The 17641-nt window shown below is 38.4% G+C and overlaps 2 long non-coding RNA genes across 2 annotated transcripts; both read right to left on the bottom strand.

Moving 5' to 3' along the window:
• Positions 1-743: 743 nt before the first annotated feature.
• LOC146443955 (uncharacterized) lies at positions 744-2510 on the bottom strand. Its single transcript, XR_014856122.1, has 4 exons — positions 2297-2510; positions 2004-2082; positions 1653-1746; positions 744-871 (listed from the first exon to the last, which is right to left on the bottom strand). It is a non-coding gene; the product is annotated as an uncharacterized LOC146443955 (long non-coding RNA).
• A 6072-nt stretch (positions 2511-8582) lies between these two features.
• On the bottom strand, positions 8583-13875 carry LOC146443954 (uncharacterized). The gene is made up of 4 exons (XR_014849381.1): positions 13642-13875; positions 11920-12041; positions 8862-11305; positions 8583-8818 (listed from the first exon to the last, which is right to left on the bottom strand). It is a non-coding gene; the product is annotated as an uncharacterized LOC146443954 (long non-coding RNA).
• Between the last annotated feature and the right edge of the window lie 3766 nt (positions 13876-17641).

Here is a 17641-nt window from a genome sequence, read left to right as displayed (position 1 = left end):
AAAGAAAATCATTCCTTTATGAGTGATGAAAATGCATGTGCATGTGCACAGCTTTAGTAGTCCAGATGTGTGACAGGTGAGGCAGCATTTTAGGGAAGAGAATAGGACAGCAGAGGGGGGAGGGAGGGAAGGAAGGAGGGAAGGAAAGAGGGAAGAAGGGAAGGAGGGAAGAAGGGAAGGAGGGAAGAAGGGAAGGAGGGAAGGAAGAAGGGAAGGAGGGAAGAAGGGAAGGAGGGAAGGAAGAAGGGAAGGAGGGAAGAAGGGAAGGAGGGAAGGAAGGAAGGAAGGAGGGAAGGAAGGAAGGAGGGAAGGAAGAAGGAAGGAAGGAAGGAAGGAAGGAAGGAGGGAGGGAAGGAAGGAGGGAGGGAAGGAAGGAGGGAGGGAGGAGGAAGGAAGGAAGGAAGGAAGGAAGGAAGGAAGGAAGGAAGGAAGGAAGGAAGGAAGGAAGGAAGGAAGGAAGGAAGGAAGGAAGGAAGGAAGGAAGGAAGGAAGGAAGGAATACTTTTTCTGTAACAATATAGCACATGTTTAAGTCAGAAGTCAGTATTTCATAGATATCTGATTTAATGGATATATAACAAATGGTATTTTTGGAGATGTTAGAAATATGCCCTTGTGGACTTTTGAAAACCCTGAAAAACAATTATCAGATTATAGCTTATTTGTCTTGCTGGAAGTTTTTTTTTGGGGGGGGGTGGGTTAATTTTTTTTTGTTTGTTTGTTTTTTGGAACAAGAGATGACTTGGTATTTGAAAGAAATAGATGAATGGGATATCCAGTGTATGGACATTTATTTTCATTTGAGATAATTTGGCTGCAGCACACAAAAAGAATATTTTCATTAGTCACTGCTCAGTTAGAATTTTGGAATCTGGAAATAAAAAAAGGGAAAAATGACTGTGAAATAAAGTCTCTACATATAGTGAGATTTTTTGGCCATCTTGATTTCCTGGTCCCCTGTATTGCACACACAATAGCGTGGCCAGAGCAAGCTACTGCAGATGTGAGAAGAAAATGCACGTCACTCTGATCTAAAGCACATGTCTCAACCACTCTGTCTGTGCTCAGAATTTAGCCAGTGGTAACACATTAAAACACTTAGGAGTCCATTCAGCACAGGGCTGTGTTATATATTCATGCTGGCCTTTTCATTAAAATTCATGAGTAGTAGTGCCTTAAACTTGCCTACTACAAGGATTTTTTTGTTTGGATAGCCCAGGCAGGCTCATAAAAGCCACCAGTGCTTTACATTCTAGATCCAACTCGTCAGCAATATAAGTCTTTAAAAATTGCACATATACAGAACTGAACCAAATGCCACAATGCAAAGAAAACTGTGAAACCCTCACATTGTATTCTTAAACTGACAGCTTAATCAATCCCTGCAAGATTAGTGTCTGTGCCCTGGCTGAATTAAAATATCTTACATTTCATGGGTAGAATTCCAGTAAAATTGGCCAATGATATGCAAATATTTTCTTCTCCATTGAAGACTCCAAATTAATCATTTCTGGAAAGGTGACTTTTTTTTTTTTTTTTTTTTTTTTTGTGAGGAATGGTAGCATGAATAAGTTCTTAAACTAGGTCAGTAGGATATATGGTAGACTGCCACTGATCCTTTTAGCTAATCCATCAATTTTTGTTATTCTCACCTGAGAAGGGGTAATCCTGCTGATGGGATAAGCACAGCGAATGAGGTTTCAGATCTTGTGGCACAGCCTCTCCTGTGACAGCCTCTGAGTAAGTCTGCAGATTGACAGGTTTAGGTATGTAAAGGCTTTGCATTTAAAATGGTTTAGTTTAGAAATTATTTATAGGCCACTTATTGAAGCAACACAAAGTATTTAAAGAACCTGTCTAATTAATTATGACAAGAATGGATGATATGAGTTTCCTATCTAAAATGCCAAACCTAAAAAGTAGAAGAATCTTTGAGTCCTGGATTATGGGAGAATTTCTAGACTTTTTAATCAAATTTGATTTAAATTCTCAACCAAAATTACCTTATAAATATATGTGCAGGATTTGTATTATATCTTTTGAAGATGAATTCTTCAACTATCTAGAGACTTTTTAGCAAACCTAGTAAACCAGAAAATGTAGCAATGATGAGTAATCACTGGCATTTCCATATATTTGTAATATTTATATTTCAATTGAATTAATTTTTTTACAGTTCTCTACATTTTTACTCCTAAATTTCCCACTTTTTTTTTTTTTTTTTTTTGAATGGGCAATACATCGTTTGAGCAGCTCTTGGGAAGGTACACAGAGGTATTTGGTTGCTGTTTTATACCCTGGAGCAGAGCAAGCAATCCAGAGGTGATGGTGCAGGGCTTGGTGTGTGCCAGCTGCTTGGGTTCTTACGCAGCATTTTTGGCCAGGAGCACATGGTGTGTGACTGCAATTTGCTTTTTGACTTATCGATACGATTTTTGATTTTCAGTTAATAATTCCTGGATTCTGCTAGTACAACACATCCTATTCAGCCCCATCCTTGCTGGGATTATGGTAACCTCTGGCAGAGGAGCAAGTGGGAGGCTGGGAGTGATGACTTCTGTGTCTGTCGCAATGCCAAATGTGGTGCAAGGGGTTGAAGTTGGTTTGAGCACATCTGTGAGCTGCACTTGAGGAAATGACAACTCTGCAGGTATCTGCTAAGAAGCACAACTAAAAGTGCATTGCTCCCCCAGGGAGTCTTAAAGGAGGTGCTGTATTAAGGTTTTTTTTGTCATATGATATTATTTAATTTAATAAAATAGGCTAAAGGAGAAAAGACCTATCATGGTTTAACCTCAGACAGCCACTAGACACCACGTGGCTGCTTGCTCACTCCTTCCCAGTGGGATAGAGGAGAGAATTGGAAGGGTAAAAGTGAGAAAATTCATGGATTTAAGAGTTAAAGCAAATGCTGTACACGGAATTCTTTCCCCATATCCCAAGGGCAGGCAGGTGTTCAGCAACCTCCAGGAAAGCAGGACTCCATCATGTGTAATGGTTACTTGGGGAGACAAAAGGCATCACTCTGAACATCCCCTCTTCCTCTTTCTACCCCCAGCTTTATATGCTGAGCATGATCCCTGTGGTCTGGGACATCCCTTTGGTCACTTGGGGTCAGCTGTCCTGGGTGTGTCCCCTCCCAGCTCCCTGTGCACCCCCAGCCTCCTCACTGGTGGGGTGGGAAGGGCCTTGGCTCTGTGTGAGTCCTGCTCAGCAAGAGCTAAAACATCCCTGTGTTACCAACTCTGCTTCCAGCACAATTCCAAAACTAGGGTAAGTGACCTAAAGAAGACTCCCCCTCATTTTCATACACGAAACTGAAGGTAAGACAGACTTGACAAGATTTTCCCTAGCTGTATGCTTTTCTCCTGTGTAGTTTTTAAAAAAAAAGCAATGGAATCTGGAGAGAAATGTAACACAAAAAGTGCCTTTTTTTCTTTCTCTCTCCTTCCCCCCTTTCTAATAAAGCTGCTGAACTTTACATATAGCTGGGCCTTCTACAGGCAAGCAGATTGCAGTACAAATGACTTCATGTAAACACAAAACATTAGGGAAACCTGGTCCTTCTGTAAATCCATTTCATGATCTGGAGGAGAACATGCCAGGTGTCTCTGAGTTTTGTCACGTGGAGAAAATCTGGAGCATTTCCCTTCTCAGTATTCTGATGTCCTTTCTTCCCCATTCCCACTCTCCATGTTTTCCTATTTACCATTGCCCTGCCTTATTGCTGCTGGACCAGGCTTTAAGTGGGAGTGAATCTCTGACCAACCTTACCCATACCTTTTGCTGTGCCATGTAGTCCTGGCAGGTCTGGAGTGGTTTATGGATTCGATTGTTTACATACCTCCAATGTGAAGATTACTCTGTGAAAGTTCTCACAGTGTCCTGAGTGAAAACAGGAGTTCAGCTCCTCCTTCAGGACCCTTTATGACTGATGTACTTTAGAAGAAAAGTAGAGGTATTTCTTTTCTTGTAAGCTATCTGGGAAAGTCTTACTTTCTCACAGTAAATATCAGAGCACTTTTCATTTTTGACCACTGAGGTGGCTTACTGACAGGGCTATGGTTTCTGGTGTATGTAGGAAATTCAGGCTGAAACTTGTAACCTGTCCATTTCACTGTTATTACAGGAATTAATTTAAGTAATATATATCTGTTTCAAATAAGTTGCATACTTATGCTCTTGCCTTACTTCACTGCACCATCTGGGATTCATCAAATTATTATACAGCTGGTTAGATGTAAAATACATTTGTGTATTCAGTGCCTGTGTTTTCTGTTTCTGTGAACTGATGGTGTTTTATTTTCTCTTTGTTTCAAATAAGCAAATTTTTAATACTCTATATTTGGATTGTATGGACAGCTGAGTTTGGTAACTTCCATCATCCTAAGCAAATTTCTTTTATGGAGAAAATTAAGTTGCATTGTATAAAGTAAATCTATCATTAATTTGAGTCTTTATGAGAAGCAATAGATAATGCATATATACCTTATAGGTATAAATAGATATGCAAAGACAAATTAACATTGTTCTGTTTATCTATTATTGGAAAGAAATCTTATTTGTGCTTCAAAATATAACATCACTAGTTTTAATGTTACAGCTCAATGACAAGTCATTTTTAATCTTTTTTCCTTCTCATAGAGGAGTTAATTGTAGAGAAGACTTGATCTCACAAGCTGAAGCAGATGGTGATCACGGCAGCAGGGACTTCATCCCGCCTGCCCTCCCTCAGACTGAGAGCAATACATCAACACCGGTAATGCCAGCTTCCATGACCTCAGTATTCAGGGCTGCTTTTCTTGCAGTCTTGCCATTTTTCAATCCCATAATTTTTTGAAGCCCTGATCGCAATTTGGGAATAGCTGAGTTCAGCAAAATGGATTTTCACCAGGGATAGTGATTATAGAATATTTCTGAGGTCCAAATTGTTTTGACAACAGAGGATATGTTTCCTCACTTTCTGCTTCTTATGATGCTTAGAACACTGATAATTTTTCCTAGAGCAGTTCAGGTGTTCTGGTCAGTGGATAAATAAAAAATCCCCTCACACTGTCTGCAGTACCAAATATTCTACTTTTCCTTGTGTTAATGAAAAAATCCTGGCATCTCTCTGCTGGTGGGAGAGTTAAGGATTCAATGATTTTGAACTGTATGAAACAATGCCCTGCCTTTTTTGCTTCCTTGACCCTTAGGTTAATAACACTGTTTCAGAGTGGTATGGTAATCAATCTTAGGTAGGTTCATGATGAGGTATGTGTTGGCCATCAAGAAGATTATGGGGTTTAGGGGAGTCTTAGACAAACTCAGCAGGCAGAATCTCAGCTCTGAAAGGCAGTTTGCTGTGGGATCACATGCCATTTGTGCCGTGATGTGTTTGTTGACAAATGTGACATAAAGAAATTTAGGAGGAAAAAGAAACCACATTTTCTTAAAGTGTTTTAGATCACTTTGTGGTCTAACCACATGCTCAAAAACTTCCTGAGCTGGAAACAGTCTCCAGATGACCTACAGGCTTTAAAACTTACCAAAACAAAAGTTCTCTACCACAAAAGCATTCCGATGGTTGTACTCTGGTAGAAAATAGTTTCTCATCATATGCTTTGATACTGAAAAATGTACTCATTCCTTGTCACCTTTTATTCTTCTGCAGAAAATACAAACTTGTTTTAGTTTAACATAGCTTTTGGCTTATGGGATGGCTTTGTATACACAGCAATAAATTGGGGCACACAGTAAAACTTTTCGGTAACTTGCCAAATTATCTCCAATGTCAGGCAGGCACAACTGTTTTTCTTGGCATCAATTTCAATAGAATTTAAACAGCACAATGCATGTTCCTAGCATCTCTTTTGTAGAAAGAGCAGTTTCACTGGAAAGCTTTAATCTACTGTGAAGCTGGGGAATAATTGACCACCATGTCCAACAGTAATTTCAATTTAACAATACCATTTGTCCATGATTTCAGTGGGGCTTTGAGCTGGAGGATTTACCATTGAGGCTGACTTGAGTAGAGCTTTTTTCTGATTGTTGACGTATAGACTTTCTTTTACAAGCTTCTACACTGCTAGAGCAGTGACACTTCCATGAAACACACCACGGTACATTTCCTTGGGATTTTGGGTGTCTTTGAACATACTGAATTGTACAGGCTATGGTTCCCCCCTATACCCTTGTGTCTGCTGTAGTCAGATGTTAAGGCACCTCATTTAAACTTATGAGGCTCTTAGCTTAAATAGGCACAAGTCTTCAAGGTCTGTGCTCACAGCTGCTGTGAACTGTGACTCTTCTCTCTTTCCTTACAAGTAGGCAGTTGATCTTGTCTCTGCTCATCTGAGAAGAGAAATAGCCTTCAATCCAGATCTTCCAATCACAAGTACAATGAATATGTTTTTTGCCAGCTGGTCACGGTTCATTCTGAAAGTCTCTCTCTCCTCTCAGTAAACTTAAACAGTCTGAAAGATTTGCCTTTATGTGCTTTGCAGATATTTATTTAGCTCAGTTTTATATCAAGTCCTAGAAATAAAACACTTTTTTCCCCAAATTTGGGAGTTAAACTAATGATTTAACAGATAGACATCAGCTTTTTTGTGCAGTTTAATATTGATCATTAAAAAAAAAGCCACCATAACTTAGAAAGTCAAAAAGGAGCCAACTATTTTTAAATCTTCTTCAATTGTCAGCTTTTAAAATTTTAGTTGATGGTGGAGGTAAAAACGTGCAGAACTTAGACGAATTATTTGTGGCTCTTTTGTGTGCCTTACAAATGTTCTGTAGACCGCCAGCATTGAATATAAATGTGTTAGAACTGAGAGGTCTTGTTCCTGGGGTCCATTTTTTTTTTTGTAGGAGTCAGCCCCTGCTTTCTGTTGTAATAAGGCACTGTCTTTACTTCATTACAGCTTACCTACATCTGTAGAACTCCCTTCTAGGAGATGTTAAACATTATTAGAGAAACACTAGAATCTTTTGGAGTAGAAGGCTAAATATATTAAAAATTAAGCATTAAGCAAGGTTTATTAACTCAAGGTTTGAAATTAATTAAGCATTAACTCAAGGTTTGAAAAAAAATTAGCGGTAGGACTGACTGTACCTGACACACAGTTCTAATAGCACTTGCAACTCTTCCAGGTGCTGTAAGGATTTTTTTGGTGCCTCTTTAGATACTTACCAGCAAAACTTTTTAGGATGGTTCCTGAACTATCACTTGTTTCCTTTTGGAAGCAACAAATGCATTCAAAATATAGGATTCATAATAATAACTTTTCTATAATATATCTCAGTTTTCCTTGAACTTTATATCAGTTCTGACCAGCTGTACTGTTAGATCAACTCAAAGTTGGACTATAAGTTCTGAGAAAATTCCTTCAGTACAGGCTTAATCTGCTCTCAGCTTCCCTGATTTTCAGATCTATTGCACATAACACCTCTGTGGTTCTGCTGACGTCTTTGCCTGAACTTTGTGGTGTGTTTTTTGTACACTTTGTTATAAAAACACAATAGAGGTTTGTGTTGGTTTAGAATTAAGTGTACAGTTAACTGTTCTCTCCCACAAGATAAATGATACTGATTAACTATTTCTTTCTGTGTAAAGTTAAATCCCTACAAGCAATTCCTGATCCTTTGTGCTGTGTAATATGTCAGCCTGATTACCCAGAGAAGATAGAGCGAGTAATCATGTCCAGTTTTCCACTTCCTTCTTTTTTTTTTTTTTAAATGAAAAATGTGATAAGTGAATTAGAGGCTACATTTTCAAACTCAATCTTTTTAGGGTATTATTTCAGGAGGCAAATTCTATGCTATTAGGGAATGAATGGACAAATATATTTGCAACAACCCAGTTTGCCAGACTGGTCTCAGTAAGAATTTCTGTGCTAATTATTCTGATTTAATGCTACAAGTGAATGTTTTCTACCCAGAAATCTATAGATCCTTGCAGTCTGTTGCTTTTGTCTCATCATAGAAAATTTTTGAAGATGGAAGGTGTATCTCTTCCTGTGGAGTCTCTGTTTGGAATATGTGCAAACTAATATCTTTGGAAATTCACAAGTTCCATTACAAACATTTTATACTGCGAAACTCTTGTGCCTCTGTCATTCGATTTTTGGTTTTGACAAAGCAGTGGTTCAGGTTTACTGCTTATTTCCTTTGTGAACTGATGAGCAGAACATGTGGTTTTGTATTGCCTTCCATAAATCAAATCAACACAATACTAATGAAATCGTTGAGCACTGTTCCCTTCTCTCATTGTGACTCCTTTCCTGTGTGCTGAATTCTTATAGTGTAGAATTATAGGATGTGAAATGTGAAGCAGATATGCAAGTTTAGTACCCCTCAAAACAGAGGCTATGGAATGACTTATACAGAGCTTGCACTCCTTGATCTAAAAATCTCAAAAACTTGCCATGCACTGTTTTTTTTCATGTGCATCTCTCTTTCTTATGCCATTGATAATCATACCAAGGAACCTCCAATGGAAAAAAAGCATTCTTTATCTTTTCTTCCACTTTGTCTGCAACAAGACCAAATGTGATTTTTCTATAAGTTAAAAAAAAATAGATAGCTCATTTTACTTTGCCATTGATTTCAAGGGAAATAAGGCCTTAAATTGAATTCACCACTGACATGTGGCTCCTGAATTATAACACCCACCCTTAAGCAGACCAAGGGTCAAACACACACCTGTGCAGGGGCTTAGCACAAACCTTAGGACTGTAAGTGCCTCATAAATCTTGAAAAAATGAATTTTCTTTTTATAGGGATACATTTTACCTAACTTAAGGTACACCTTGTAGTGAGTGCAGATGTTTGGAAAGGTCTCTGAACTTTAATTACAATTAATTACAATTTAATTAATTTACATTACAAATTTAATTACAATTAAGCAGAGAACACTGCAGGTACAGATATAATCCAGTCTTTGTTATCCAGTGATCATGACACTGATTTGTTAAAGAAGTTAAAAAAAATAGATGTGGCTTCTTAGACTAGACGTGAGCTGCTGCTAGTGTAGATTTGCCATTGTTTGTGTGAGGCTGAGTTGAGTCACATAACTTCTGTAGGTATGAAAATGTACAATAATATGCATAAAAATATTAGTGCCTAGTATGGCAGCAGATCAAGTAATATTAGTAATTAATTATTATTTGTTACTGCATCTACAGCTTTATAAAGTGTAAGTAATAGACAAAACCAGCTCTGATGGAGTTTTTTCCTAAAGGCATAGAAAGCTACCTCTACTTGGGATGAATTCTATTTTCTCAACGTCAGCTGTTTTAATCTTAAAGCTCTGGAATTCAAGCTGTGTTTATGGTCTACGACTGATCACAATCTCTAAGGTGTTATATCCATGACTATGCAAACTTAATTCTAGTCCCATGTTTCTAGAGAAACTGCTTGTGGAAGCAGGATTTAAAATTTGTTTTGCATTAGTGTTTAAGTTTGGGATTAAAATTTGCACTAATGAATTGCAGATGCACACTTTTACTTAGGAGCTGGATGTGGCAGGATGACCAAGCTGGCTGGAATAAATACATTAAAAGAAAACCCACCAGGAAAATACTTCAGCAAATAGACATTACTTGCCTGGACCTTGCAGACAATTTAGAAGAATAAGGTATTCTCATTGATTTTTTTGCTTTCCCTGTCATCTGGGATTTTGTTGTTGATTGTTTGTTTGTTTGTTTGTAGCTGGATTTTACATTCAAACTTATCTCAGATTAAAGAGCCACAGACTCAGCAAAGTTAGAAAAGGCCAAGAAGGGACACCTAGAGCAGGTTGCCCACCCTGATGCCGATGTAGTCAGGTTTTCAATATATTCAAAACCTGCTCAAGTCCCTCTGAACACCAATGTAACTATCTTGTATATACCTCACCCCTCTAATTTTCATGTGATCTGTAAACTCATGGCAGATGTACTCTGTCCCATTTTCCAGGACATTAAAGAAGGGGTTAGATGGTAAGAACAGGGTATCAGCCCATGAGATGCACCATTGTGACTGGCTTCCAGCTGGACTTTCTGGGCTGATGGCACTTTTCTGGGCTCAGCATTCAGCAGGTTTTCAATCCCCCTCCCTGTTGCTTACCTAGCCTTAAACTATTTATCCATGGGAATGTTATGGGAGAGAGTGTCAAAGGCCTTGCTACAGCCAGGTAAATACTACCCTCTGCTCTCCTGTCATCCACCGAGCTGGTCAGGACATCAGTTTGGTCAGGCGTGATGTGGAAATTCATCTTGACTGCTCCTGATAACCTTTATATCCTTCATTGTTCTGAAAAAGGATTCCAGGATTATTTGTCTCTCCAGCTTCCCAGGGAAGGAGGTAAAGTTGAACAACTTATAGTTCTTTAGATTCTCCTTCTTGCTCTTCTTGAAGATAGAGGTGACATTTGGTTTCTTCCATTCCTAAGGAAGCTCTTCCAATTGCCATTGGCCTTTGGGAGATTATCAAACGAGGCTGTCAGCCAACTCCCTCAGCTCTCATGGCTGCATCCCATCAGATCCCATGGATTTGTGTGTGCCCAGTTTGTTTAAGTGTTTCCTAGCCTTGCCCTCCTCAACTGAGGGCAAGTCTTTCTTTTTCCAGAAATAAGTCTATTAAAAGCAAGATAGAGCATCATCCTGCCATCAGTATTAATCCCTTTGATTATAATCTAACTGGGCATTTTGGTTTTCTTTTTTTTCCCATCAGAGTGATCCTGGAAGGTGCTGAGCATCCAAAATTCCACTGCCAGTTTCTTGACCTCTGAGTTCTCAAGAGCATTTCACAGGATCAGCCTCTCGAGAATCACTTATGAATTTCGTGTGTAAACTTGAGGAATGAATCTTGGAGATATGACACACATTTTGTTTGTTATTTTAGGCCACTTTATACTTGATCTGATCTTCAAGGTCAGTGTTCTTGTCTCTTTCTTAAGATAAACAAATTTGTATCTTTCTTTGGTCAGGACATCACATCTCAAAAGTATGTGTGACAGAGCTGCAGTTTACATTTCATCTGCTCCAACAGTTGGTTCTGACAGCTGCTAGGAAAGGAGCAGAGTGTTGTTCCCTGCCTGGATTTATGACTGTGCCTTCATCATTTCTGTAATTCCTTGTTGCAGCAATGTCCTGGGAAAGTTTTCATCTGACATGGGTAGGTGATAACACAGTGGTCACACCAATGTGAAAAAATGGTGATGTCCACATACCATTAACAGGGCTTGAACGTTGTTGTTTTCCCTCCACACAGGGTTTGTGCTCTCTGCCAAGAACCTTCACACTGAGGGATACTCTTTCACTATTCCCAAATATCCACAGCAGGCCTTTAACAAGAAGAATTAGTGACAGTTATGCAGGAAATTTGCATATGTCTCAATATATTTATAGTGCAGTTTTTGTTTGGGATCTTTTTGTGGATTGTTTTGTTAGTCTTCTCTCACTTTTCAGTCCTCAAATTATCAGTTCCTCAAGTCTTCCATTGTTTGGTACTCATGGGCCAAAGTTAAGCTAAAATCTTGGCCAGTAAACAGAATTTCTGGTGGGAAATGTGAAATTGCAGAAATACCCCAAATGACAAAAAAATCATGGTTTTTTTTAAATTATATTTTTTTAAACATAGTATTGTATGTAATATAATAGTATTTTAAAGAGTGGTGGCATAAAAGGGATCAAAATTGCAGAGTTTAAGCTATGTGCTTTCTTTAGGAAAGTGAAATGGGGATGCCAAGCCATAAGAAACTAATGTTTCATTTGAAATTTTTTCCTGTTGAAAATGTATCAGAATTGGCATGTTAATTTTAATACTTTCTCCCAGGGAAAGTGATCCTTTTAAAATTGTCATTATTGTTTTTTCATTAGCAAGATTTGCAGAGGTTTTTGCATAATTTTTCTGTATTCTGATAGGTGAGCAAGAAAATTTAGGAAAAATTGTATTTACGAGGAGTTTCATCCTGACTTTGTAGCCAGTCCTTTCCCACTTCTCTCAGCTTTTAAAAGAAATTCTAGGTATGTTAACAGAAGTCTTTTCTCTGGAACACTCTGCTGGGAAGAGCTGGCAATCTAAACAAAGAAAGAAAGAAGGGTAGAAATGTTAATGTCACCATTTTGCTAATGGAGTTATGATAAACACTCTGAAGTCACCAATTAACCCTGGGACAGAGCCAGAAGCTGAACCCTGTGACCCAGTCCTTGCGTTTAGCACAATAATATCCTCTTTTACTGAGGAGCTTTGCCATAGGTGGCAGCAAGTGAGAAGCAGTAAAAACTGAACAATTGGCTGTCTATTTCCTTATGATGATTTTCACCTTCCACCTGTAGCACTAATACTGAAATACACTCACGGTCACCACATTGAATAAAACCATTGTCTCAGACACAATCTCTTTACCATTTAGAAATATTTAGATTCATTATTAAGACACTTCCATGACATGACACCATTTTTTAAAACTCCGTAAATGTTCCTGGTCCTGGTCTGAGAAAGTAGTTAATGAAATGCTGGCCCCTACTTCAAATTGTAAATAGGTTTATTTCTCTACTGCAGAAAGATGCCATTGTAGTGAAGCAAAAGAACTTCCTTCTATTATTTGTAAACTGCAGGAGGCTAAACAATCTATTGCATTATAAACAGCACTCTCACACACAGATATTCACGTACACTGCAAAAGAATTCATGCTTTGTCTGGAGGGAAATTAAGTCCCAGAGGTTGTTTCTGGACTGTGTGGGAAATAATGCCTCCTGTAGAAAATTTATAGCTAGATTGTTTAATTGAAATGAAAAATATAGTGTTAAATGTTTTTAACAAAAGCATTCAATTGTTTCATATTTTTCAGCTGACTCCTACCACTGCCAACTTACAGAAATTATAAATCCTGGATAGAGTTTCAGGTCACTTCACAGGAACTCATTTGACTAATTACAACATACTGTTTTTGTCACATCATAAAATTATTCATTGAATATCCATCTAGTTTGAACTTATTGCTGGCCTACGCTGAAAATAATAGAGTTTATACCAAAGTTCATAAAACGTCATTTGGGAATAGCATTAGTAGATACTAATAAATGTTTATTTCAGTGTGTGACTGACGGTAAGAGTTGCCTGGGAAATGGCAGATTATTTGTCTTGAGAAGGATATTTTCCATCTGTATTGAGATGAAACTGAATGTTATAGGTGTGACAAGCAAACAGGCAAAAGGCTGTCACTGCAGATCCCGAGGCATCCATTCAGTTCTTGTCCTGGGCTGATACTGTCAGCCTCCTCACATGACCCTGCTGTGGTTGGGCTGGAGGCTTCAAATTGATCAGATCTGATGATAGTTATGAGGCCTTTGCATGCTGTTCCCTACAGGAACTGCCCTTGGCATGCTCAGCCTGAGTTTTCTCATCTGTTAGCATGAATTTACAATACAGATAAGCATTGTGCTCATCTGCATAGAAAAGGGGCAACTCTGAAATGAAATTCAAGTTTCTACTCATTTTCTTTAATCAGAACTGAGCTTCATTTTTTTCTTCTGAAAAGCACAAAGTGTGATTTCCCAACCTGACTGCTCTCTGAAAAAAAAAGGAATAACCCCTTTGTGACGTGTCTTTTTCTCTGCTTATCTCAGAGTCCTTTGCACACTTTCAGGGAGGTTTATTAAACCCCACAGTCTTACCTTTACTGTCCTTCACCTTCCCAGCTTTTCTTCCCTTCTCAGATCTCTGATAATGTTCCTTTGGAGTTTGAGGGGGATTATCAGCAGGGGTACAATTTCCCTTTTGCTTTAGCTTCTGTGTCAGTAAAAGGAGCATAAATGCAGCCTGCCTGTTCCTCAGCAGCTGTGAGCCAAAGCTCCTGCTTATAAAGCACGTTAAGCTGGGTACATGCTAATGTCAGATAAGGGCTGGTTAGTGATTGTTATTTCTTTGGCTTAATTGATAATAGGAATAATTGAAGGTGAAGATAAAATTTAACGCTTTGGATTTATGTAGAGTTGTGAGGCTGTAATGTGTTCCTCTGCTGAATCTTTCTTATGATGTGAATTTTATCCTTCAGGAGAAAAAAACCCCTGATCCCAGCAGTAACACTGAAGAAAACTCTTATGACATGCAGGGGGAAAAAAGTCATGCATGCCCTTTAGATCCACTGTCCCTTTCTCCTTAAGTCTGTATCCACTTTTCCTTTACATAAGACTGCTATTAAACAATCAAAAGCTCAAGGCATTTGTGGTCTTGCTGTCACCATTTAAGGGATATTAGGAGTCAGAGACAAGCACTGAATTGCTTTTCTAATGATAAGCCAAAGCTATTATTCACTGCATAGGTTTTGGACCCGACAAGGGGCTTATATTAACCCTGTACTTGCAGTGATTCCTCGTAGTATGGTTTCTTAAATGCATTTAAATCCCTTGCTGTTAACTAGTGATGCCCAGAGCACCTTTATTTGTTGGGCTTTGAGGAGATCTGAGAGCTGTAGATGAATGGTGCAGATACAACCGTGTTTCCCTGTAAAGTACCTATCCATCTATAGCTATTCAACTTCTCCTGTTTAGTTAAACTAATAATTTAAAGATAACCATCAGGCATTTTTCAACAAACCCCTCACTGAAACAATTGCATGTTTCATAGTTTCCAAAAGGTTCCACAAAAGTCAGCAGATTTATGATTTAAAGAAAAACACCCTATCACATTCAACAGCTTGTAAAAACAAACTTCCTCCCCGGTTAGATGTTCCCTGCTCATGGTGAAATCTTTTTGAAAGGCAATTACTGGATAGGAACTTTGTAAATGTTTAGCTGAAGGTTTCTTGTTGTCTCAGTGAAGTGCTCACCCTGAGGGCACACTTCTGTTTGCTCCTGTGGTGCACGAGAGCTGCGCTTGCTCACAGCTCCAAATGCAGCTCAGTGCAAGCAGCTTGGGAAAAAAGCTGACCTTTAGCAAGGAGGTAACAATCCTGAACCCTTGAACACATAGGAACTCCTGCAGAAATTCATCATCCCTTCTCTAGTAACTCACCAGGCCTTTTGGGGCTGGACTGTACTTTTGAGAACTGGACCTCACCTCATGGGGTCACAGCTCTTCTGATGCACCACTCTTGGGCTTGAGAAAAGGAACGGTGAGCACATCTGGGAAAGGGGAAGTTTTTTTTTCTCCCCAGGTAGCAAATCCAACCTCCCAGGTAGAAGTATTGCCATGATACTCTTGTTTTTTTACTTGGTGACTGAAAGTGATGAGGAGCAAAATATGGCACTAGAGCCAACCCACTGTCTGGTTGAAGTTAGTGTGGAAAGTTAATAGGGTCTTCACCACCTTCTGGCTCTTTCTTATGAAAAAAACCCAAAAAACTATGTGATCTTTTACTTACAGAGCTATTCTCCATTTTCCTAATGCATGTGTTTCTTGGTTATGGTCCCACTGTTTCCTCTGCCCCTTAGGGAACTGAGTCTACTTCAGTCAAAATATGGCAGAAACGTTTGAACTTGCTCATATGAACTGGCTAAAAATAACAGTGAAATCAAAAATGCTTTCAGTTGCTTAGCAAACCATAACCCGTATAACACTGCATACTACTTAGGAATATAACCACAGGAAAATCAGGAAACTGGGAGATCTCTCAGGAAACATAACTGGACTCTATTTAACTTATTCTCTGAGGTACCTTTAAAAATTCAGTTATGTAATAAATGTGGTCAAGAATTATTTGTTGAAATGGTTTATATGTGTGTTGGAAAGTGGCACCTCATCAGAACCACAAGTTTTTTCTTTTTCTGAGATGTTATTCCAGTTTCAATAAAACTTTCAACAAGACAGATATTTGAAGTCCAAGGCATTCTGCCATTGGTGGGACTAGAACTGGGGCTGGTAACTGGGAATGTCTGTCCAGGAAAAATTGCTAGTCCAGGAAATGTGATAACAGAAACAAATTAATGCACGTGGCCCATAATTAGAATTTAACTGGAAATTAAAAGACAATGTGTAGCAATGTGAAGAAAAACGTAACAGAACAGGTTTCCAATTGAAATAGCAAAAATACTCATCTGGTTAGGCACGGATTTTATTTCGTTAACACAGAGCTTCATGAGCTTCTGCTGATGGAAGGGATCATGTGTGTGTTTGCCTCTAATTGCAGAGTGGGAAAGGGAGACATGGGCAGGCCCATTCCATTCCTATATTTTCAAAAAGCCTTCTAAATTCCTATCTTCCTCTTGCTGCCATGTGGTACCAGCTTTTGAGTATGAGGTGAGATGGAACAATAAAACTGTTCCCATCACAAATTTATTTGTAAACTCAGGCTTTAGAAAAGCATTGAATTAGTTGCCCAAATGGCAGCTAAGTCATACCATACAAATTTTGTGCATTTTCATGTAGTTTCATTCCTATTTATTCTTGCTTATCTCAACATACCAAAGCCCAGGGGCAGGGAAAATGTGTCTAAGAGCTGATGTGAGAGACAGAAATTATCAATGTAAGAATCCTAAAATGCTTAGAATGATCTTCATCAGCAAAAGATTCTTTAGTTTCTCTTTTCTACCTGCTTATTTCTGGTCTGAAATACTTGAAAAAATTTAAAAAGTAATGCATCATATTTTCACTAGGGGAATCTGTGAAAACCTTGAAAGGCACAACTAGAAGTGCAGTAAGGCATATTATATTCTTGTTCTGTTCCTTTAAATAATAGACAGAATTAAGAACATGTTATTTATGTATTGTACAGTGTTAGAACTTAATAAAAAAAGTTGGTATTCATAAAAAAAAGAAAAATTGTATTTGGAAAAGTTATGGTATTGTAGGTCCCAGTGAACATAATTGTCATCACTAGATCAGAGCTGAATCTAAAATTAAATTTCAAGTCCATCAATTTTAGGCTTCTAAAAGAACATCAAATCATTTAAAATTTAGGAGAGTAATAGAAAATGGCAGATTATTCTGTTTTCTCAAAAAGCAATAATCCCCTGGGAAAGGAGGGACTTGAAAACTGTATAGCATATTCTGGTTGTGATGCATTTTACGGAGAACCTACTTTCAAACTGATGCAGAAAAACATGAAGATCTACAATTAATTAATCCAGAATACTTACAGGTGCATCTTATCTGCTAAGTGGTTTGTCATTCACATTCTATAACTCTAAACAGTTTTAGTGCTTAAAATGCTCACAGAATGAAATGTTACCTGAGAAGATGTGCCAATAAACATTTATAGAAATAGGGACTGGATAAGGAGAACTGGCATCTTTAACAAAATTAAGTAAGTAGTAATGAAGTCTCATTTTTCCTGTCACCTTTGAACACATGGTGATTCTGACATGATAAAAGGAGCACATTCTGTCTGTCATGATTCATGGGAGGTCAGCTTTAGTGGGATGTCCTAGCTATAGCAGTTTTAGCTGACAGAAGGAAGATTTTAACAAGTCTGATTTCACTTAGTTATGTCTGTAAAATACCCAGTGCAGTGAACATGGCTAGGTTGATCATTCCTCCTGCCTACACCATGTTCTCAACCAGCCCAAATCTGGCACTTAAGCCCTGACACAATTCCCACTAAGCCTTGGAAGCTTGAATTTGATGGTATTTTTTCTGCAATTCCAAAATACCAAGGCTTTGAACCAGCTTTACCATCCCTAACTTTGGGCATCTTAAAATTAGGCCTCAGTCTAAACTGAGTGTCTCTCCATGATT

The sequence above is a fragment of the Lichenostomus cassidix genome, chromosome 1Aa (genome assembly GCF_008360975.1).
Source record: "Lichenostomus cassidix isolate B80296 chromosome 1Aa, HeHo_3.0, whole genome shotgun sequence".
NCBI classification, from domain to species: Eukaryota; Metazoa; Chordata; class Aves; order Passeriformes; family Meliphagidae; genus Lichenostomus; species Lichenostomus cassidix.
The sequence above is the reverse complement of the archived record's forward strand: the minus strand, read 5'-3'. Positions and strand labels throughout refer to the sequence as shown.